The 24,441-nt window shown below is 40.7% G+C and overlaps 1 protein-coding gene across 2 annotated transcripts in view; it reads left to right on the top strand.

Annotated features, from left to right (window-relative positions):
• PDE6D (phosphodiesterase 6D) overlaps positions 1–24,441 on the top strand; it is a 53,002-nt gene that overhangs the window by 14,519 nt on the left and 14,042 nt on the right. Inside the window, exons 2-3 of one of the 2 annotated variants that reach the window (XM_079782050.1) lie at positions 5,440–5,519; positions 7,549–7,627. The exons of the other annotated variant lie outside the window; for it this stretch is intronic. The gene's annotated coding sequence lies outside the window, so the exon portion shown is untranslated. The remainder of the gene's footprint in view (positions 1–5,439; positions 5,520–7,548; positions 7,628–24,441) is intronic. 2 annotated transcript variants of the gene reach the window in all.

Below are 24,441 nucleotides of genomic sequence, written 5' to 3'. Positions count from 1 at the left end.
CCAAATAAGTCTAGAAATATTGTTCATCTTTTCCCTGGTCTTATACTGTACAATTATCAAGTTAAACAAGACTGTTAGGAAGCTATCTCTGAGAAATGCAAGAATTAGGACTTTATCTGTCTGCATTGGTACTGAACTATAGATTAAGAATTATTTAACTTTATAGCCATTATTAGGCTAATACAATCAGTTGGGTTTACCTTAGCCTTTGGAGATTTTATAGTAACTCAGAAGAGAGACCAGAATCTGAGTCTTGGGCTAATATCTCTGTTTTCCTAGTCCTGACTGGACTGATTGTCTGGTGACATCGCTCACCATTGGAATTTGCAAAAGACCAACTCCTCAACTGGTACTAGATCTGTTACCTGAACATTATTGTGGCTTCATTGATTTTATACAATTTAATGTGGTTCAATAATTTCTGGGAAGCTTGCCTAAGCTAGAAAAGTGCCTCTAGTCATGCAACAAGTCCTCTTTATAAATATGTCTTTTACTCATCAAGGATATCTACACTAATAAAAGAGTAAGATGCAAATTGACCATACCTTCATGACGCCCACCAGCCAATCAGGAGTGGGTATGCAAATTAACCCAACAAAGATTGTGGGTTAATTTGCATACGCAGGTGCTGAGTGGCTGAGGGCAGGGCGGGATGCAGGTGTTCCACACCGCTCCGGGCCTCTGGGCAGCATGGGAAGGCGGAAAGGCGGCTCCGGGCTGGAGCAAAGGCGATGCCGGCAGCCAGGGAAGGGAAGGCACATTCTTGCACGAATCTTCGTGCATTGGGCCTCTAGTATATAATAAAAGACCAAGAATTAGGGAACCCAAAAGTGAATGAGTTCTGCCCTGTGGAATACACTAGCAGCATAATCTGAGCTGGCATTCCACAACACCAAAAGGCATCCTGAATCCTGCAATATTTGGAAGTGCCTTTCTAGCCTCATGTCCTGGAGGGACTGCTTGGCCTATACCAGTGGTTGGCAAACATTAGTCAAACTCATTTCAACAGTACAACGATTGAAATTTCTTTTGAGAGCTGAAAACTGACTTCTGCGCATGGGCCACAAAGTTTCAATCGCACTGTACATGCGCACCCACACATGGTATTTTGTGGAAGAGCCACACTCAAGGGGCCAAAGTGCCACATGTGGCTCGCGAGCCGCAGTTTGCCGACCACTGGCCTATACCATAAGCTTTAGGGATCATGACGTATTCATCTTCTATACCCAGGTCTTGAGTATAGTCTCTCCCTGGTACAGACTGGGAAGACAGGATAGCAGATCATGTCATATCAATGTTAAGAGAACGGATGTTGAAATCAGGCACTCAACAACCAACTTTATGACTTATTGGCTTTATGTCCTTTGAGTAAGTTACTTACCATCCCTAAACCACAGATTCCTCATCCATATAAGGACTATAATAATGCCTATTTCATAGGTTTGTGAGGATTAATTTAGATCTGGATAAAGAACTTAGCCAGCCGAAACCGGTTTGGCTCAGTGGATAGAGCGTCGGCCTGCGAACTGAAGGGTCCCAGGTTCGATTCCGGTCAAGGGCATGTACATTGGTTGTGGGCACATCCCCGGTAGGGGGTGTGCAGGAGGCAGCTGGTCGATGTTTCTCTCTCATCGATGTTTCTAGCTCTCTATCCCTCTCCCTTCCTCTCTGTAAGAAATCAATAAAATATATTTTTTTTTAAAAAAGAACTTAGCCAATATCTGGCACTCAGTACTTGTTAGCCATGATCATTATAGATCAGTGATACTCTTACTATTGTGCATGTTACTGCCAAAGATTCTTACACGCAAGAGATGTGTAACATGAATCATCTAACAACAGAATTCTTGGTAAAGTCTTCCCCTTTAGTTTCTTCTGTTCATATAAACAGAAATTTTCTTAGGTATGGCCCATTTGATAAGGAGTGTCTGATAAAGTGTACCAGCTGATTTATATAATTGCTCCAGATAATTTTTATTTATACATGTATATTTTTAAAATTGATTTCAGAGAGGAAGGGAGAAGGGGGAGAGAGAGAGAAACATCAATGATGAGAGAGAATCATTGATCAGCTGCCTCCTGCATGCCCGCTACTAGTGATCAAGCCTGCACCTTGACCGGAATTGAACCTGGGACCCTTCAGTCCGCAGGCTAATGCTTTATCCACCGGGCCAAACCAGCTAGGACCAGATAATTTTATATGAAAGTTTTCCTATTTTATTATTTTTAGAAGTTATTTTGGGGACTTATGAATATTTTTAAATATTTACTTTATCAGTCTAAAAATACGCTAAACATTTTCAATTTCCATCAGAAAACCCTCAGGGAAAAAAAATTTCCTTTTTGTTGTTGTTATATCTCTAGTGAAGTTTAGAAATTTGCAGACTGTATTGCCAAGAAGCTGCAAAGAGCCCCTATCTTTGAGCTGCTTCTTGTTCTCTCTGCACAGTAAGAGAAGCATTTGGGAAAATAGTCCATTGTTTGTTGTTGGTTCCTAAAGCGCTGCCAGGGGAGACTTATACTCCTGGGTCTCTTCTTATGTCCCCAGGAGGGCGTTGATGGAAGGTGGTTATTAATCTGCACCAACTTCAGTTTATTAGCTGTACTAGTTCCCAAACATGTTTTTAGCAGAGAAATAAATTCTGCAAGTTCCCTTATAGTGTTTATCCCTTTCTAGCACTATAGCCAAAGATTTTGTTTTTTTCAAGCAATTTTTTAGGCATTTCATCTTTTCCCCTCACTGCCCACCTCTCTTCTCCCCGATGCTTGCCTTCCATCCTTTGTGCACACAAAATATTTAAGCCCCAGTGTCAACTCCCAATATGAATTCTTTATTTAACCACTGTAGACCACCCTTCCCTATGCGATGGTTGACAATATGGCTTTAGTGTCTAAAATTTTTTCTTTCCATTCTTTAAAAGGCTTTTTCCCCCAGAACCGTAAAGCTACTCAAAGTCTGGTCTTTGGACCAGTAGCTGGTTAGAAATGAAGAATCTCAGGTCCCACCCCAGACCTACTGAACCGGAATCTATATTTTGACAAGATCTGAATGTGATTTGTATATACATCAAAGTTTAAGAAATCATTGCTGTAAATCATGTTTTGCTCAAAGGAGGGGAAATTATCAAGTAGTGGTTCTCAACCCTGGCTGTTCAGTGTAATCACCTGGGGAATTTTGGAAAAGACAGATGCCTGGGTTCCATCTCCAGAGATTCTGATTTAATTGGTCTGGGGGGTGGCCCAGGCATTGGGAGTTTTAAACATTCCCAAGTGAGTCTAATATGCAGCCAAGGTTTAGAACCACTCTTGTGCACGAATTTATAATTTTCCCTAGTTTCTTAGGATATCATTAGGTATAAATCAAGGCAAGACTAATAACTAAAAAAAAAAACCTAAATTTTTTAAAATTACATTTATTGGGAGGATGTATATATGAATAGAAAAACATTGGAAATATAGACCCCCCCAAATATTAAATGGTAATCTCTGGGTTATAGGATTATAGCTATATTTTTTTACCTCTATTTTCCAAACTTTCTATAATAGCCATGAATTCTGTTGGTTAAAAATCCTCACATGTGTATATATACTTTTTAGTAAATGTAATCACATTCTATGTGTTTTGTGAACTGCTTTTTAATTTTTTTAAATTTTTATCCTTTTTTCACATATCAGTATATTACAAATATTTTCTCATACCTTTAAATATAATTTACACTGGCTTTTATATTGCTTAAAGTGAATCCTGACCCAGGATGACTGGATTTTTACTTTAACAAGTATGTTTACATACTGACTAGGAAGGGCCTTTGAGAGACTGATTAACTCTTGGAAACCTTTAGTACTTGGAAGCTTTTCTTGTCCACAGAAAGCAAGATGTTTAGATAGAGATGTTGAAACTGCAGTGAGGTCAGATCAGACCTTCCCAGAAGTTTTTCTAACTATTGTTAAATGAGTACCAGCATTTGTTTGAGCTATTAAACCTAACACATAGAACTGAACTTTACCATCCCAAAAGATACTGCACCACAGGGAATTCTTAATGATGTTTGGATTGCAACTTATGTGTCCTATTGGATGGAATTATATTTCTAAACTTCCTCTTCAAATCCTTGTTGGTTTAGTTGGAATTGTGTTTCAAGACAACTAGCATCTCTTACAGTTTCCTCTGTGGAAATTTTGACATGGAAAGCTGGCCAAGCTATGTTGTAATCAAAGCAAGTTAAGTGCATCCTCTTTCCCAAACTCTGGGAATACCAGTCCTACAACTTAAAAAAAAAAAATCTTCCTGCCCGGCCATTTTGGCTCAGTGGTTGAGTGTCGACCTCTAAACCAGGTCACAGTTCGATTCCCAGTCTGAGCACATGCCCAGGTTCTAGGCTCGATCCCCAGTCATGGGGTGTGTAGGAGGCAGCCAATCAATGATTCTCTCTCGTCATTGATATTTCTATCTCTCCCTCTCCTTTCCTCTCTAAAATCAATAAAAATATATTTTTTTAAATCTTCCTATAAAATTGTTCTGTCCTCAACCCAGTTAAGTTGCATGATATGGGAAGAGAATAATTTTGCTAATGATCTCTTTACGAAAAGAAGAAAGGAATTACATTCTGCATTTGGGGAAGTTTTTTATCTTTTATTTCTATTTTTTTAATATATTTTTGTTTATTTCAGAGAGAGAAAGGGAGAGGGAGAGATAAAAACATCAATGAGCCCATTCGGCGTGGCTCAAGTGGTTGAGCGTAGACCTATGAACCGGGAAGTCACGATTTCATTCCTGATCAGGGCACATGCCTGGGTTGTGGACTCAATCTCCAGTGTGGGGTGTGCAAGAGACAGCCAATCAGTGATTCTCTCTTATCATTGATGTTTCTATCTCTCTCTCTTCCTCTTCCTTCCTCTCTGAAATCAATAAAGATTTTTTTTAAAAAAATTTTTAAGAAACATCAATGATGAGAGAGAATCATTGATTAGCTGCCTCCCGGATGCCCCCCCACTGGGGATCGAGCCCACAACCTGGGCATGTGCCCCGACCTGAAACCCAACAGTGACCTAGTTTAGGTTGACACTCAACCACTGGGCCACACGACCTGGGCATTGGGGAATCTTTTTAAAGATGCATAGTATTTTACTCTGCAAGAGAAAAGTTCTGTTTGTCACCTTTTTACCGTATTTAACCTTTTCCCAACCAAAATCAGTATATAAAAGATTCAGAAATATACAGTCTTTAGTTTCAGAGAAATAGGCTCAATATTTCATTTACAGAATTAACAAAGCTTTTAAACTTAGCATTCTGAGGAGAAAGATTCCAAGGCATTTCACAAACTAAAGAAGACTTCAGGAGCTATACTCGCCGACTAGGGATATGTGTTCCCTTTGAGTAGTGTTTGATCTAAGTTTGTGCTTTTACTTCTGAGTTTGTGCCTTAACTTGAGATGGTAGTGCTATCGGCCTTGGCTATCTTGCCTGGATATGCAAATCAGGAAGAGACCAGACACCTGGGCATGGCACAGTATTGAAAGGTGATACGGGTTCGTGAGTGTATATTCAGCTTTGGAGGCATGTTTTAGACACTGATACTTATCTTATCTCACAAGACCAGATCACAAGCAAGCCAAAGATGGTAGTTTGTACAGGCCTTCATTATAGATAGTTCTTCTCACATTGCATTGTAATTATTCTTTTACCAGGTGGTTTTTCCTACCTGGAGGAGAACTCCAGGGAGCATGAATAGAGAGCATGTCTAAATGAAATGTCTAGTTCAACCTTGTTATAATCCAAAACTCTTTGTTTGTATTCAAATCTGGGTTAACTTGATTTTTGGACAAATGAAATGTCTAGTTCAAGCTTGTTATAATCCAAAACTCTTTGGTTGTATTCAAATCTGGGTTAACTTGATTTTTTTTTCACCAATTAAAAGTTGATCACTACTTAACACTAGTGTTTAACAACTGTAAAGTAGATGGCTATTCTGCACTTTCTAGAGGGGACATAATTATGAAACCTATTTAAAATTATATCAAAATTTGGGGATTGGATTTTTAGAGCACATTTATGTTCACAATGATATTATGTTTTGGATGTTAATCAAAATATCATAGTGTCTTAACTCTTGCTTTGTTTTGTTTTGTTTTGTTTTTGTTAATCCTCACTCAACGATATTTTCCATTGATTTTTAGAGATAGTGGAAGGGAGGGAGAGGGAGAGAGAGAGAAACATCAATGTGAGAGAGACACATCCATCGGTTGCCTCCTGCATGCGCACAGGGCCTGGGATCTACCTGCGACCCAGGTAGTGCCCCTAACCCAGAATCGAACTCAAGACCCGTTGGTGTGCGTGCCTACACGCTACCATTGAGCCACATGGGCTAGGGCCTTAACTCTTAAATAAGATATGAAAACACAAGCTAAAGAAAGAATATTTCTCTGGTCACTGATATAATAAGTAAATTAAATGAGTAAGACACATTTGATTTTTGGATTATCTTGTATTGCCCTAAAGCATTATTTTGACTTCTTAATTATTAGTCCAAAGTTACTTGTGGTAGTCAGTTTGGAGTTTGTTCATCCTGAGTAACAGTTTTTTTATTTTTAAAAAATGAAATATATTATTGAGATTAGTGTAGAATATATGTTATCTGTATGTTAAACTATGTTTCAGTATATACCAAATTGCTATTTAAAATTAGTTTCAGAAAATATATGTAAGAGAAAATTCGCTGAGAAAAAATTATAGTAAAATAAAGAAATATTCTAGCCCTAGCTGTTTTGGCTCAGTGGATAGAGCGCTGGACTGAGGACTGAAGGGTTCTGGGTTCCAATGTGGTCAAGGGCATGTACCTTGGTTGCAGGCTTCTACCCCGCCCAGGCCCAGGCCCTGGTCAGGGCTTGTGCAGGAGGCAACCAATTTATGTGCTTCTCTCACATCGGTATTAATCTCTGTCTTTCCCTCTCTCTTCTACTCTCTCTAAAAATCAATGGAAAAATATCCTTGGGTGAAGATTAAAAATAATAATAAAATCAGTAAAAACCTTTTAAAAAAAGGAATATTCTATACAAAAGAGTGATTTCTTTATAAACTTAGGAGGTGGCTTAGTAAAGTATGGCCTCTCTCTACCTCTCACTAGTTATGAGGCTTTATATAAGTCTGTTAATATCTCTGAGGGTGTTTCTTCATTTTTAAAAGGATAGGGTCAGCTGAGATAATATGTGTAAAAGTAATTTATAAACTTTAAGAGACTATGCAAATTAATTATGAATTTCATTAATAGCCTTAATAGGTTTGATAGCCGATTCTGTATTTCTTTTGTTACTATCAAAGCAATGGTTTAGAAAACATTAGAGTGGAAGGTATATTTGGGCATGAAAAATAACTATTAAATTTTTCATATATCTACAGAGTTCATATGCAGACCAGACTTTTTTTGTCATTTATAAAATAAAACTTCAAAAAAAGGTGGAACAGGTTGTGTTAGCCTCTCCCTAGTGTTTTCTTTTTTCAGTTTTATTGAGGTATAATTGACATATAATGTTTTTTTCTTTTGTTTTTCAGAATAGATCCAGACCAAGAATACATTTTAGCTTTGTGCTAGATCCTTTGTATTCTTACAGACCCCTTTTTCACATGCTTAGTAAGTGTCTCTCTGATTCTTTATTAGATTTTTGCCTTTTGAAATATTTATTACCCTTTTATTAATTTTGAAGAATTTTTATTGATATCTCTATAATTCTTTTTTAAAAATATGTAACAACCTTAATGAGATATATGATGTAAATCCACTATACCATACAATTCACCCATTTTAAATGTACAATTCAATGGTTTTCACTGTATTCACAATGTTGTGCAACTGTCAACACAATCTTTTAGAATTTTCATCACCCCAAAAAGAAACCCTGTGTCTATTGGCAATCACTCCTCATTTCCCCTACCCTTCCACCCCAGCCCTGGGAAACCATGAGTCTACTTTCTGTCTCTATAGATTTGCCTATTCTAGATATTTCACATTAATGGAATCATAGAATATGTAGTCTTTTGTTCTGGTTCCTTTCACTTAAGATAATATTTTCTTTTTTATTTTAAATATATTTTATTGATTTTTTACAGAGAGGAAGGGAGAGGGATAGAAAGCTAGAAACATCGATGAGAGAGAAACATCTACCAGCTGCCTCCTGCACGCCCCCTACTGGGGATGTGCCCGCAACCAATGTACATGTCCTTGACCAGAATCAAACCTGGGACCTTTCAGTCCACAGACCGATGCTCTATCCACAGAGCCAAACCGGTTTTGGCTAAGATAATATTTTCATGGTTTATCTATATTGTAGCATGTATCAGTATTTAATCCCTTTTTCATTCCAAATAATAGTCCATTGTGTTAATTACCACATTTTATTTCTTCATTTATCAGTTGATGAACATTTGGATTGTTTCCACAGTTTCGGATATTATGAGTAATGCTGATATGTGCATATATGTACAAGTTTTGTGTGAACATATGTTTTCATTTCTCTTTGGCATACACTTAGGATTGAAATAGCTGGGCCATATGGTCACTCTGTTTAACCTTTAGAGGAGCTGCCAGACTCTTCTAAAGTGGTTGCACCATTTTACAACTCTACCAGCAGTGTATGAGAGTTCCAGTTTATCTACATTTTAATCAACACATTTTATTGTGTTGATAACACAATAACACCCATTCTAGAAGGTATAAAGTGGTACCTTCTTGAGATTTTGCATTTCCCTGATGACTAGTGATTTGAGCATCTTTTCATTATATATTGACCATTTGTATATATTTGGAGAAATGTCTATCCAGATTCTTGCCCATTTTTTAGTTGGATTGTCTTATTATTGAATTGTAAGAGTTCTTTGTATAATCTGGATACAATTCCCTTATCAGATCTATGATTTAAAAATATATCTTTTTTTTCTTTCACTATATTTTTTATTGATTTCAGAGAAGAAGGGAGAGGGAGAGAGAGATAGAATCATCAATGATGAAAGAGAATCATTGATCAGTTGCCCCCTGCACACCTCCTACTGGAGATTGAGCCCATAACCCAGGCATATGCCCTTGACCGTAATCAAACCTGGAACCTTCCAGTCTTCAGGCCGATGCTCTATCCACTGAGCAAAACTGGATAGGGCTCCATATGAATTTTAGAATCAGTTTGTCAATTTCTGGAAAACCAACTGGGATTTTGATAAGGTTTAAGTTGAACCTATAGATCAATTTGGGAAGTATTGTCATATTTACAATATTAATTAGTCTGATTCATGTAACCCTTTTTAGACCTGTAGGAAAGAATAACAAAAAATGTTGTAAAGAATAAAATTCTTGCCCTAGCTGGTTTGGCTCAGTGGATAGAGCATCGGCCTGTGGACTGGAGGGTCCCGGGTTCGATTCCGGTCAAGGGCACATACCTGGGTTGCAGACTTGATCCCCAGTGGGGGGCATGCAGGAGACAACCGATCAATGATTCTCTCTCATTGATGTTTCTATCTCCCTCTCCCTTCCTCTCTGAAATCAATAAAAATATTAAAAGTTAAAAAAAGAATAAAGTTCTTTGCCTTCCTTCCACAAATAAAGAGCCTCTGGGGAGAATTTGACAAGTGGATGAACAAAGGGGAAACCTCTGAATCCCTGTTATCCATCAATCCCATCCTCCCAACTAAGGGTGTTTCATATACTGAGCCTTTGGGTTTCCAGAGGCAGACAGTGGGCTGTCCCCTACTGATGGGAATGTATATTCCACTCCTTCTGACCTCCAAACTACCCTAGGTGGTTAGAGACAGTGGAGCAAGAAGGCATGTTTATTTCCTAAGTAGATGAACCTTTTGTTTTTTACCCTTTAAGCCAAGCATGTCAAACTCAAAGGCTAACACAGGCCAAATAAACAAGTTTTAAGTTTATGTGAGCTGCAAAAAAACAAAAGCTTCAATTTTCATAAAAACGTAGGTTTATTTCGATAGAGACATGCTGAATACAAAGGGCTGAAATAAATGAGTAATCGTTAACATAAAATAATAGAACATTTTAATAAAAATTAATATTTTTTTCTTGAACATTAACTTACCAGACACTGAATAACTGCACAAATTAATAAGTGTAATGCAAATAAGCCTATTTTTCTTGTTCTCCAAAAGTGAAATAGTTCCTGTTGCGCACACCAAACAAGTCAGTTCATGACTAATGACGTGGCAATCGGCTGCTAAAATATTCGCTGCTAGTATTAGTGGAGAGAAATGGTGTGCCTGTGCATAAGGCGCATAAGGAAAATGAATGCAACACGATTATAGTAATCAGTTCATTAGCAAACGTTGTAGAGGCCTGATGCACAAAATTAGTGCACTCGGGTGGGGGTCCCTCAGCCCAGCCTATGCCCTCTCTCAGTCTGGGACCCCGCAGGGGATGTCCACCTGCCGGCTTAGGCCCAATTGCTCTGGGGATTGGGCCTGAGCCGGCAGTCAAACATCCCTCTCTCAGTCCAGGGCTCTCGCAGTCCAGGACCCCTCACTCCTTACTGCCCGCCTGCAGCAGAGGCGGGAGAGGCTCCTGCCACCGCCACTGCACTTGCCAGCTGTGAGCCTGGCTTCTGGCTGAGCTGCGCTCCCCCTGTGGAGCACACTGACCACCAGGGGGCAGCTCCTGTGTTGAGCATCTGCCCCCTGGTGGTCAGTGCACATCATAGCGACTGGTTATTCTACTGTTCGGTCTATGCATATTAGGGTTTTATTATATAGGACTAGAGGCCCGGTGCACGAAATTCGTGCACGGAGGGGGGTTGTCCCTCAGCCCAGCCTGTACCCTCTCCAATATGGGACCCCTTGAGGGATGTCCGACTGCCCGTTTAGGCCCGATCCCACCGGGATCGGGCCTAAACGGGCAGTCGGACATCCCTCTCACAATCCAGGACTGCTGGCTCCCAACTGCTTGCCTGCCTGCCTTCCTGATTGCCCCTAACCACTTCTGCCCGCCAGCCTGATCACACCCTAACCACTCTGCTGCCAGCCTGTTTGCCCCCAACTTCCCTCCTCTGCCGGCCTGGTCACCCCTAACTGCCCTCTCCTGCAGGGTTGATCACCTCCAACTGCCCTCCCTTGCAGGCCTGGTCCCTCTCAACTGCCCTCCCTTGCAGGCCGGGTGCCTCCCAACTGCCCTCTCCTGCTGGCCATCTTGTGGTGGCCATCTTTTGTCCACATGGGGGCAGGATCTTTGACCACATGGGGGCAGCTATATTGTGTGTTGCAGTGATGATCAATCTGCATATTACTCTTTTATTAGATAGGTTAGAGGCCTGGTGCATGGGTGGGGGCCAGCTGGTTTGCCCTGAAGGGTGTCCCGGATCAGGTTGGGGTTCCCTTGGGGTGTGGGGCGGCCTGAGTGAGGGGCCTGTGGTGGTTTGCAGGCTGGCCACGTCCCCTGGCAACCCAAGAGGAGGCCCTGGTATCTGTAATTTATTTTCCTTCTACAATTGAAACTTTGTAGTCTGGAGTGGAGCCAAGCCTGGGGCTCCCACCGAGGCCGGCAGCCATTTCTGTTGGGGTTATAATTGAAACTTTGTTGCCTTAAGCGGGTGGACCCGGCCAGGGTGTGCGGAAAGCTTCACTTCCCCTGTTGCCGACGGCAACCCTGGCCTGCTCTCTCAAGCTCCATTCTGCCGCCATTTGTTTGAATTTGTTTACCTTCTATAATTGAAACTTTGTAGCTTGAGTGGAGGCTTAGGCCTGGCCAGGGCAGGCGGAAAGCTTGGCTTCCTCTGTTACCTAGGAAACCTTGCTCTCTGTGGCTGTAGCCATCTTGGTTTGGGTTAATTTGCATACTCGCTCTGATTGGATGGTGGGCGTGGCTTGTGGACGTGGCTTGTGGGTGTGTCGGAGGTATGGTCAATTTGCATATTTGTCTATTATTAGATAGGATAATTATGTATAACAGGGTATTGTAAAAATTAAGTTACAAAATTTTTATTAAAATGTTTCTTACATACCGTTATATTGTCTGGGCCGCAAAAATATTCATTGTGGGTCACATGCGACCCATGGACTGCGAATTTGCTTTTTATTGTTGTTTTATGTCTGTTGGTTTCTTTTGCTTGACTTTTTTGGAGGAGTTCTTTAAACTTTACCAGCCAAAACAGTTTGAGAGTTAGCAAGACAAAATTTTATCTTTAGTTCAGAGACTGTGATTTTCAGCCTGAAAATTTTAGACTCATAAAGAGGCCTAATCTGTAATGATTCCACTGGAAATCAGTTTGTAAACATAATTGCAATAACAGTTAATATAATGGCCTATTTTTGTGTTCAATTTTACAAAAAAAAATTAGTTGTATATAGTTGTACTCTCATGGAATCGATTAAAGAGTAAATAATTGTGGGGTCTGTCCTTCCCATGCCCTTTAGGGTTTTGTCTTCTGACTCTTCAGACTCACATTCTTTTAAATGTTACCTTTGGGAAAAGTTGGCCCCTTTTGTACTCAGAAGGCTTGGCTCTTTCTCTTAAGAGCTTCTCTTCCCGCCCCCCCTCCCGCCCCCCTTCAGGAAACTAAAGAGTATAAAGAATGCTTTTTGATGATGGAAACCTGGTTTTTGTTTTTGATGCCTGATGGCATGATTTCTCACTCTGGAAATGATCTTTTTCTCTCTTGTAACAAAGCATGGAGCTTCTAGTGTGCTTTCTCTCTGAAAGTCAAAGGGTTGTGGCAGTCCCTAGAGGAAAGCACAGGCTCTGGCTGTTTGGAGAGTGATGTTAATGCCAGATCTAGTGACAGTGATCAGTTCTCCCTGAGGGAACTCTCTCTCCAGGTAAGGAAAGAAGGACAGAATTGGCTCATTAGGGCTGCTCAGTGATCATTCATAGAACTCCTAGGCAATTTTCAATCTTAAAACTCAATCAATCAGAAAATCACCTGCATCTTTATCCCACTGTTAACCAGCTGTTTAATATTGGTAAAGTTTTCAATATCTCCAAAACTTAATTTTCCCACTCAGAAACCAATGTAATAGAGTTAATGATACCTAACTCATGGGGTTTTGTGTATAAAGCGCCTTATACAGGGCTTTGGCACACTGAGTGTTAATGAGATGAAGTATATAAAGTATGAAGAAACAAGAACTAAATAAAGAAGTTTAAATGTAAGAGATAAAATAACAGTGCACACAAAAAAAGACTATACTCTGCCCTGACCGGTTTGGCTCAGTGGATAGAGCGTCGGCCTGGGGACTGAAGGGTACCAGGTTCGATTCCGGTCAAGGGCATGTACCTTGGTTGCGGGCACATCCCCAATAGGGGGTGTGCAGGAGGCAGCTGATCGATGTTTCTCTCTCATCGATGTTTCTAACTCTCTATCCCTCTCCCTTCTTCTCTGTAAAAAATCAATAAAATATATATTTTTTAAAAAAAGGCTATACTCAAGAGAAAAGAGTGATTTTGACAATAATATTAATACTAATCCTAGTGATAAGGCACTGTATTCCAGGCACTGTATAGTTTTACATACATTAATTAATTTTCATAGAATCTTCACAAAAATCATATAAGTTTTTATTGCTTTTTTGGAGTTGCAAACTAAGCCCTAAGTCATAAAACTATTAAATGACAGAGCCATGATTATAACCAAGGCTGTGAGACTTCAGGCCTGTGCCTTAATCACATGGTGTACCAGTTACTGTTAGGAGGAGACGGACTGAAACTGAACATGAAAGAATGCTAGACTATGGAGAAGTAAAAAGGGAAGGGTGTTTCAGGTGGGAATAAGGCTTAGGAAAAGCATAAAACAAGGTTTCGAGTGATAGTGTCATTTATAGGGACAGGTCAATGATTTGAACTACTTTGGCTGAATCAGGTGGGTTGTTTTTGTGAGTTTTTTAAAATATGATTTTATTGATTTTAGAGAGGAAGGGAGAGGAACAGAGAGAAACATCAATGTGACATCCATTGGCTGCCTCCTGCAGGTCCGCTACCGGAGATGAAGCCCACAACCCAGGCATAAGCCCTGACTGGAATCTTACCGACAACCACACCGCCACATCGGCCAGGGCTGGAGCATATGGTTTTTGAGGTGAACTGGAGACACCTCATAGTTAAGGGTGTCAGACAATGACATATGTCTGCACTCGATCCTGTGACAGTAGAAAGCACTGAGAGGGTTTTGAGCAGGGAGGTGACATGATCCAACTGGTATTTTAGAAACAATAGTCTGGCAGTAGTTTGTAGATTGGATGGGGGTGAGGGGAATACATGAAAATGCATTTCAGTGGAAGAAATAGCAGGGCTTGGTGACTGACTGGAAAGGAAGGTGGGGGGTTGGTCATGAAGGTCAATGCCCAAAGAGACAATGCCCTCAAGAATAATTTTGGCACCCAAATAATTTTGCCAAAGCTGAAAACCTTGAGAATAAGCTATAAATGACTTCATGACCCTCATTTCTGTAAATTTCCTGTGCCTCCCAAAATGCAGACTCCTCCAGGCAATAGTCCTTTCTGGTAGTCTCCTCCCCTTGCTTTATAGTATATTCCACCAATTTCTCCCAGCACCACCCAGTCAGAAAGCTCCTTTCATTCTAAACAAAATCCCTCCCTTCTGGAGCTCTTCACTGAGCATCCCTCCCACCTGCCTCCCACCTGCCTCCCACACTGAAACCTGACCCGCTCCCAAGGAGGCCATTTCCCTAGGAACCCTGGGGAGGACAGCTCTTTCTTCCTTACCTACTCTAAGGGCCAAGCTCAGGACACCAGTTTGATAGGTGAAAATTTGCATTTTCCCTATGTTTTGGATAGTATTCTTTTTTTTTTAAATATATTTTATTGATTTTTTACAGAGAGGAAGGGAGAGGGATAGAGAGCTAGAAACATCGATGAGAGAGAAACATCGACCAGCTGCCCCCTGCACACTCCCCACTGGGGATGTGCCCGCAACCAATGTACATGCCCTTGACCGGAATCGAACTAGGAACCTTTCAGTCTGCAGACCGACGCTCTATCCACTGAGCCAAACCGGATTCGGCTGGATAGTATTCTTTTGAACTGGTTTATCTTTTTCATATATAAGTGCTCCTTATATAGTAAAGACCCTATCCTTTTGTTTGCTGTATTATAAATATTTTTCTAGTTTTTCATTTGGCTGAATTTTATGACTCTGAAGTATAGAAGTTATTCTATATTTTTATTTTCTGAAATACTTTTAAAATTTAATTTAATTCAGGTAATGCACAAATACATTCTTCTTGTAAAAATTTAAAACCATTTGGATCAACTTATCTCTTTTGATCTCAGTTCCCAGCCCTAGTGTCCTCCCTCTCTTGCTGAAACCACTCAGGTTCTGAACTTTTTCTGTGGAATTATATATGCTTTTCTCTTTTTATGATTTCTCCTTTTGTTTTTCTGCTTAGAGAGGCCTTCCTCATTCGTAGGTCTTATAAATATTCACCTATATTTTCTTTATATTCTAACTCTTGTGGTCAATTGGTATATATTATAGTAAGCAATGTGGGATAATTAACCATTTTTCTTCACTGATTTGGATTTTAGCATATATTAAAGTCAACATGTGTTGGGGTCACAGATCGGTTTGCTAGTATATCAATCTGCCAATTTTTGTGCTAGCACCACACTAATTATTGTAGCCTGACTTATACTTTAGTGTACTTCCCACCTCTGCCACCTACATGTTCTATATTAACTTCTTTTTTTTTTCCATTTCATCCTTGAGGTTCTTGAAGGCCCTCCCAGTTAGCATCCACCTTCACCAGACTGTTATCAACAGTTTTCCTCTCCTCTCTAAAATAAAATCAATTTTCTCTCTAAATTCCTTAATTTTTATAAAGTACCATTGTTTTTCTAGTTACTCTGGTTCAAACCCACCACCAGCTGTTCATAACTCAGCAGCTCTCTCCATAACTATGAACTCTTCTGTATCTTTCCCCACCTTGAAAACAGTAATTCTCAGGGTGAGAAATAAATTCCCAGTCAAAAGAGGCCCCTCCTTGCCTCTCTTTGTTTAATTTCCCTATTGAAAGTTTTGTTATATTACTGGAATATCATTTACTCTGATATTACTAAGGGAAAAACCCAAGTGATAAGTTTTAAACATAAGTAAAACAGCAATGGGATATTGAAGGCCATAAAGAAAAGCATAGCCTTACAGTCCTAAATGTTGTCTTAGAAAGTAGTAGTGTGGATATACAATGGGTGTCTTTGTTAATTTTTTTTAATTTTTAAACTTCATTTTGAAATAATTTTAGCTCACAAGAAGTTGCCAGATGGTACAGTGAGTTCCCATGTATTCTTCATCTAATGTCCCTTAATGATAACATCTTACATAGCCATAATATATTATCAAAATCGGAAATAAATATTGATATAGTCCCACTAACTACTGTTTTACCTGGATAACATGTTTTAGAATTACCCTAAGAGTTCATTTGTTGAATAACCATGCAAAACAGTCATGTAACTAACCAGCTGCTGTTTAGCTACCGTATTTTCCGGCGTATAAGACGACTGGGCGTATAGAAGATTTTCCTGGGTTAAAAAGTCGTCTTATACGCCGGAAAATACAGTATCTTATTTACCGTCAGAGTCAGTAGATGTGTATTAAAAGAAATGAGATGTTGAGCAAAGAACAAAGGGTAGCCCTGGCTGGCATGGTTCAGTGGTTAGAGCATCAGCCGGTGCACCAAGGGTCTTGGGTTTGATTCCTGGGTTGCAGGTTTGATCCCTGGCCCCAGTCGGGGTGCATGTGGAAGGCAAGCAATTGATATGTCTCATATTGATGTTTCACTCTCTCCCTCCTCTTTCTTTCTCTCTCCCCCTCTTGCCCCTCCCTTCCACTCTCTCTAAAACTCAATGGAAAAAATATCCTCAGGTGAGGATTAACAAAACAAAACAAAAAAAGAACTTTTTGTCAAAGCCAGCTCCACAAAATTTCCTTTTGTTCCTTCTGAGGGACATTTCTGTGTTCCCCAAGGAGCCAACTGAAAGTTTCATGGAATAGCAGATTACTCATCCTGTTTGGTGTGTTCTGTCTCCAGCTTTACTGTTTCCAGGGGAGGAGCCAGGAGTCAAGTTAGTCAGTGGAGGGAATCCATAGCCTCTGCTGTTGTTACAACTCAAAAGCAAACCCTGTCGCCCTCATCTGTGGCTCTGACTGAGACAAAGGAAAATAATGTAACAGGAGCAAATTGACAGCAGCCTTCCCTGCCAGCAGTTACTAATATAGCAGTTTCAGGTTCTCTTGGTCAAAGTTAGTGCTGCCTTAAAAGTTTGCGGTAGATAGTTTGATCTTGATCCTTGCTTGAGGCAATATTGAAAGTTATTATAAGGTGTCATTGATATTACAGTGATGCATTTCAGGGTCTTTGGATTTTAAAAAAGGAAAAAAGGAACTTTATAAAGACATGAAAGGAATTTTTTTTAAAGAGAGAGGTATTGTGAGGTAGGTAAAGATATATTATGGTGGTGTGACAAATTAAGTTCTGGCTTTTTAGGGGGTTCAGTATCTGAAATGTGAGTGTGTCTAAATGGGGTATAATCTTTAAAAGTTGTTATCATCTAACATGACTGGAATTCTTCCCTATCACAATGAAGACTTATCATGGCCTTAGGAAATCACAGGAATAGAAATTCACTTACAACTCTCAAATTAGGGCTTTATCAGAGAAAAGTTACTCCATTCATAAAACAATTCATTTAGTACCTTTAAAACAGTAAATTCCTACAAAGCTTTGTAAATCATTTAATTTACCAAAAAGAAATCCTTATTTTCACATGACTGTTTTAAATTGCTAAAATTAAATGCACCTGCATAGAAAAGCATTCTCTCTGGGCTCTTACATTAGCAGGGGTCCTCAAACTTTTTAAACAGGGGGCCAGTTCACTGTCCCTCAGATCGTTGGAGGGCCGGACTATAGTTTAAAAAAACTATGAACAAATTCCTATGCACACTGCACATATCTTATTTTAAAGTAAAAAAACAAAACGGCAAAAACACCCGCATGTGGCCCGCGGCCGTAGTTTGAGGACGCCTGCATTAGGGCATCTCACAGAATCTTAGATGTAATACCTTTTTCCAGCTAAGTGTGTATATTCAGATGAGCAGCAAACAGATATACTCATTAATTTCTTTAAAAATATGTTTTTATTGATTTTTAAAGAGAGGAATACAGAGATAGAAACATCACTGAGAGAGGAACATCATCGATCAGCTGCCTCCTGAACACACCTCCACTGGGGATTGACCCTGCAATTGCCCTGACCAGGAATCAAATTGGCAACCTCTTGGTTCCTAGGTCAATGCTCAACTGCTGAGCCACACTGGCCGGACTATATTTATTCATTTTTAAAAGCTAGCAATTTTCTAAAAGTTGTATGAAAATATAAAGGAGACTGATTCTGCTAACCTATATAATAGAGGAATATGCTAATTATCCGTTACGCTCTGAGGCATAACGACCAACCGTGTAATGACCGGATCACGGATCTGCAGGAGGGTGGGGTTGCAGAGAGCAACAGGAGGGGGCAGGGCAGCAAGCAAGTGGGAGGCGAGAGCTACAGGAGGGGGCAGGGCAGCAAGCTATGGGGGGTAGGGGGAGCTACAGGAGGGCAGGGCAGCGGGTGGAGAGCTACAGGAGGGCGGCAGTGACCTATTGGCACATGGATTCATGCACAGGGCTACAAGTTTATTTATAACTAGAGGCCCGGTGCACGAAATTCGTGCACTTGGGGTTGTTCCTCAGCCTTGCCTGTGCCCTCTCACAGTCCAGGAACCCTAGAGGGATGTCTGACTGACGGCTTAGTAGGCCTAAGTCAGTTCGACATCCTTAGCATTGCCACAGAGGCGGGAGAGGCTCCCACCACTGCCGTTGTGCTCACCAGTTGTGAGCCTGGCTTCTGGCTGAGGGGCGCTCCCCTGTGGGAGCACACTGACCACCAGGGAGCAGCTCCTGCATTGAGTGTCTGCCCCCTGGTGGTCAGCACGCATCATAATGACCAGTCATTCCACCATTCGGTCATTTGCATATTAGCCTTTTATTATGTAGGATACGCTGTAGATGAGGCCCCCTAGAACCATAAGTAATGCCAAAAAATTCACTGTTAACTCATTCTTGAATTGCCCCCACTTAAAATCAAATGCCCCCCACCCTCTGTGGGGCATGTGCTGCACCTTGGGAACCCCTGGGCTTGACATTTTTCCTCTCTGAGCTTCATTTCTGAATACATACGCATATACCATGGGAATTGTAATCTCTTCTCCGCCTACCTCACTGGGTTGTCATGAGAAGGTTCTGAGCTAATAAACCTAGAAATGTTTCTTCAAGTAAGTGATGTCTAAACGGGAAGGGATTGTTATTTTAAGCCCATGGGTACCCTCACAGGTAGCAGGTGCTGATTAGGGGAGGAGGGCATGCTTGTTTCCTGGGACTGTAGCTATGGAAGCTTTGCAGAGGGTTCCGCAGGCCTTGGAGGGGCGGGCTCTGGCCAGCAGCCCTGTAGCAGTGGTTGTCCCTGGAGGTGCTGGTGGGGGGCTGGGCGTTAGGGGTGCGCTGGGGGCAGCAAGGCCGAATGGGGAGTAACTGTCAAACCTTCCCACTTGGCGCCATTCTTTAAATTGTACGTGGCTGTTTCTCAGCTGTACTTGCTCAGGGTGGGGCTTCAATCTCCTGGAGCGGGGTGGGGGTCAGGCCAGGGGGGAGCCAGGTGGGCTAGAAGGGCAGGTTTAGCTGTGCCCCCAGCGAGGTTCAGCACGCTTCAGCTGCAGAGACAGCGCTGCTGCTCTCGGGGGGAAGGGTCTGACCCTGGGGGGCCACGCAGGCCTGCCTCCACCTGGGTGTGGAGTTGTAGGGAGGAGGGGCGTGCCCGGCCCCAGCAGAGGAGGCCCGGCCCCAGGGGACCTGGCAGCGGCAGGCCGAGGGCCCCAGGTGCCTCGGGGCGCTGACTGGTGGTCACCTGCATGCTATTGTTGTGGGTGCCCCTGGCGGGGGTGGCAGGGGAAGAGATCAGGAGTCAGAGTTTGGGCTGCAGCTACCCCCAAGGCTGGGTCTTCTCCCTGTCTGGTCAGCCTCCCCATTCCTCTGGGTGTGCGGGGGCTGGGGTAGGGTGTCCGTGCAGGCGGATTGGAAGAGCTCCCTGTGGCGGCTTCCTCTTCCTTCTTTGCAGTCCGGCCCCTGTCAGGCACTCTCCTCAGACCCCCTGGAACTTGGCTCCGGCCGCCCACCCCCTGCTGCGAGCGCATCCTCCTGCTGGTCTGTCAACATGCAAATTGGTCGTTACTGGGACACCGTAACGGACAATTAGCATATTACCTCTTTATATGTATAGATAATATCCCATTTTAAAATGATACCTTTGCACCTGCTCAAGTTTCATGATAATAGAGCTAATGATCTTGGCTTCTCTGGCACAGCTTTAGGAGTGTGCCCCCGTTTTGAATATGTAGCATCTTTAGTGATTTCTATTTTCCAAAGTTTATAATTCTAAACTGTTCTGAAAATGATAGGAAAGAATTATTTGTAGAATTTTATTATATTTAAATAGACTAAAAATAAGAACCAAGTGCTAAAAAATAAGAACTGTATAATAACTCTAAGGCAGTGATTTTCAACCTTTTTCATCTCATGGTACACATAAACTAATTATTAAATTCAGTGACACACAAAAAAATATATTTTTGCCAATCTGACAAAAAAAACAACAACTAGGTATAATTTTGATTCATTCACACTGGATGGTTGTTGTTGTGTTGCCTGTTGTCATTTTTTATTTGACATTCTAAGGGAGAAGAGGTCAGTGCCTTTGAATAAATAGTCAGGTATCACATGTTTTAAAAATTCTTGGGGGGAAAATGTAAAATAAAATTTAAAAAACAAAATAAAAATTCTTGCAACATACTGGTTGAAAATCACTGCTCTAAGATACTGTTAATAAGTGCCATGAAAACAAGATAAATGGACTTTACAAAGTAGAATAAAAAACAATATTGATTAAAAAATTAGTCCCACCTGGCAGAGTGTCTCAGTTGGTTGCAGTGTCGACCCATATCCCTAAAGGTTGCAGGTTCAATTGCCAGTCAGGGCCCATATCTAGGTGGTGGTTCCATCCCCTGTCAGGGTGCGAATGGGAAGCAACCAATTGATCTCTCTCTCTCTCTCTCTCTCTCTCTCTCTCTCTCTCTCTCTCCCTCTCCCTCTCTCCCTCTCTCCCTCTCTCCCTCTCCCTCTCTCCCTCTCTCCCCCTCCCTCCCTCTCTCCCTCCCCCTTCCTCTCTCTAAAATCAATAAACAGGCTCTAGCCAGTGTGGCTCAGATGGTTGTGCACCAGGAGGTTACCAATTTGATTCTGGTCAGGGCACATGCCTAGGTTTGGGGCTCGATTCCCAGTAGGGAGTATGCAGAAGGAGGCTGATCAGTATTGCTCTCTCACATTGATGTTTCTCTCTCTTCCTCTCTCTCTAAAAATTAATAAACTATTTTTTACATAAATAAGATAAAATAAATAAACATATTCTCAGGTGAGGATAAAAAAATTAGTCCCTTTTTTTTTGCCTTAATTCAAACAATTCTAAAATGAAAATTATTCCTAAGAAAATATATCCTATAAAAAATTAATATTGACTGTCCTTATGTAGAGTACCTCAAACCTAATAATTTCTAATAACTGTTCATCCTTCTTACCCATATTACCCAAAAGAAAAAGTAAAATCTTTACTAAGTCCTTTTGGTACAATGGAAAAGTTACTGACTGACACGACCAAATGCCAGGAACTCACAGCCAAAAATTTCCTCCTTTTGCTATCAACTTAATGAAAGATAACGCCTCTACCCTCAAGAAGCCTACAATCAAATTAGGGAGGTAGTAACTAGTAACAAAATGCCTGCTAAAAGTTGCGTTGGTGGTATAGTGGTGAGCATAGCTGCCTTCCAAAATGCCTGCTAAAAGCACTGTGAGAGTTAAGAATAAGGGGAAGTGTTATGGGGAGCAGTATTAGAAAATCAGACAGGAAGAAGACAAGAAATAGGCATTGGGGGTGGGGCCATTTGGCAAGTGGGAACTGATTTTTTAAATGTTAATTCTTTTAGAGAGGTAGGATTATAATGTCTGTTTTAGCCAGGAGGTACAAAAATGAGACCTGGTAATTCTGCCCCTGTGTTTAAAGAAGCCTCACGCCTCTGCCTTTAGTGAAATAAACCAACAATGCCAAAGTTGGCATGACAGAGCTGTGAAGATTAATCTAATCAAATTCAACAGACCTTACTGGAGTCCTCTCCTTCAGCGGGAAGTTACTGTATATTAGAGAAATGAGATCGAATCATCACTAAAGAAAAGCTTCCAATGAGAAAAAGAAATTTAAGTAACCTAAAATATGAAAAATTAGGTCGGTCTTTGGTTAATAATTAAGAAGTAATTTTTAGCCCTAGCCAGTTGCTCAGTGGTTAGAGCGTCTGCCTGCAGACTGAAAGGTCATGGGTTTGATTCTGGTCAAGGGCACATACCTTGGTTGCAGGCTTGATGTGGATCTTTCACATCGGTGTTTTCTCTTTCTCTGTCTCTACCCATTCCTTCCTCTCTCTCTAAAAATCAATGGGAAAAAAATATCCTTGTGTGAGGATTAATCCCCCCAAAAAAAGTAATTTTTATCAGTTATTTATGCTTTTATTTTAAGTTAATGGACAGATTTTTAAAAATTTCAAACACTATAACAACTTATACAATGAAAACTAAGTCCCCGCCCCTGCAAAAAAAAAAGTTTCTTTTAGTTTAAAAGCTGAGTGTGTTTGTTTTTAAATCAGATGGAGGAATAAATTGTATGTTAAAAGAAGTAGGAGCCTTTAGGCTTTAAGTGGGAGGAATAAGACAATGACACAGTAGCTCTGAAGTAAGACTTCTGGCAGTCTGCATGTTTGGTCAGAGAAGGCTTCTGGATTTATTTGTCAGATTAGATCTTTCCCATCCCAGATTATGAAAAAGATTCTCACATTTTCCCTTAGTATTTTTCTCCTCCCTCCCACCTGCCTTTCTCTTTCTCCTTGTATCTCTCCCTCCTTCTTTTCTCCCTCCTTTCCTTTCTTCATTTTTAAAATCTTTATCTATCTGAAATTTTAATGGAAGGAGTGAGATAGAGATTTAATTTAATTTCTCTATATGGCTATCCTTTTGTTTCAACACTATTTAATTAATAGTTCATTATTTTGCCACCGATTTAAAATGTCCCTATTAACATGTACTAAATTCCCTATGATTGTGTTTTCTAGGTGAGCTTTCTGTTCTCTTCCATTGATCTGTCTGGTCATATTCAGCATTACACACTGTTGTTGTTTTTTTGTGTGTGTTTTTTTTTTAGCATTACACACTGTTTTAATTCCTATACCGTTGTAAGTCTTAAAATCTGGAAGGACATATTTGTTACTTGTTTCTTGTTATTCTTTTTTTTTTTTTTTAAATAAACTTAGTTTTTGTTTGTTTGTCTTTATTGTTTAAAGTATTACATGTCTCCTTTTTTCCCCCATTGACCCCCCCAGCCACTCCCACCCCTGAGGGCAAGCCCCCACCTCCCTAGTGTCTGTGTCCATTGGTTATGCTAATATGCATGCATACAAGTCCTTTGGTTGATCTCTAACCTTCCCTCTTTCCTGCCTTCTCTCTGAGGTTGGACAGTCTGTTCAGTGCTACCTTGTCTCTGGATCTATTTTATTCATCAGTTTATGTTGATCATTATATCTCACATATGAGTGAGATCATGTGATATTTATCTTTGGCCGACTGGCTTATTTCGCTTAGCATAATGCTCTCCAGGTTCATCCATGCGGTTGTAAATGGTAAAAGTTCCTTCTTTTTTATAGCAGTGTAGTATTCCATTGTGTAGATGTACCACAGTTTTCTAATCCACTCATCTGCTGATGGGCACTTAGGCTGTTTCCAAATGTTAGCTATTGTATATTGTGCTGCTATGAACATAAGAGTGCATATGTCCTTTCTGATTGGTGTTTCTGGTTTCTTGGGATATAGTCCTAGAAGTGTGATTACTGGGTCAAATGGGAGTTCCATTTTTAACTTTTTGAGGAAACTCCATGCTGTTTTCCACAGTGGCTGCACCAGTCTCTGTGACCCTTCTTTTAAGAATTTTCCTGGTGATTCTCATACTTCCATATGAACTTTAGAATCAGTTTTTTGGGTTTTCAAAAAATCCTATAGTTACACTTATTTGGAAAGCATTAAATTTACATTTTTTTTACAATTGTACATTGCATTAATTTATGGAGTATTACATCTTTATGACATTAATTTTTTTTCTATTCAAAATTAGGGTGTGCCTTTCCATTTATTTAAAGTTTTTCTGGCCGAAACCGGTTTGGCTCAGTGGATAGAGCATCGGCCTGCAGACTGAAGGGTCCCACGTTCGATTCCGGTCAAGGGCACGTACCTTGGTTGCGGGCACATTCCCAGTGGGGGG

This window comes from Cnephaeus nilssonii (assembly GCF_951640355.1).
Source record: "Cnephaeus nilssonii genome assembly, chromosome: 10".
Classification (NCBI taxonomy): domain Eukaryota; kingdom Metazoa; phylum Chordata; class Mammalia; order Chiroptera; family Vespertilionidae; genus Cnephaeus; species Cnephaeus nilssonii.
This window is presented reverse-complemented; position numbering and strand designations above follow the sequence as displayed.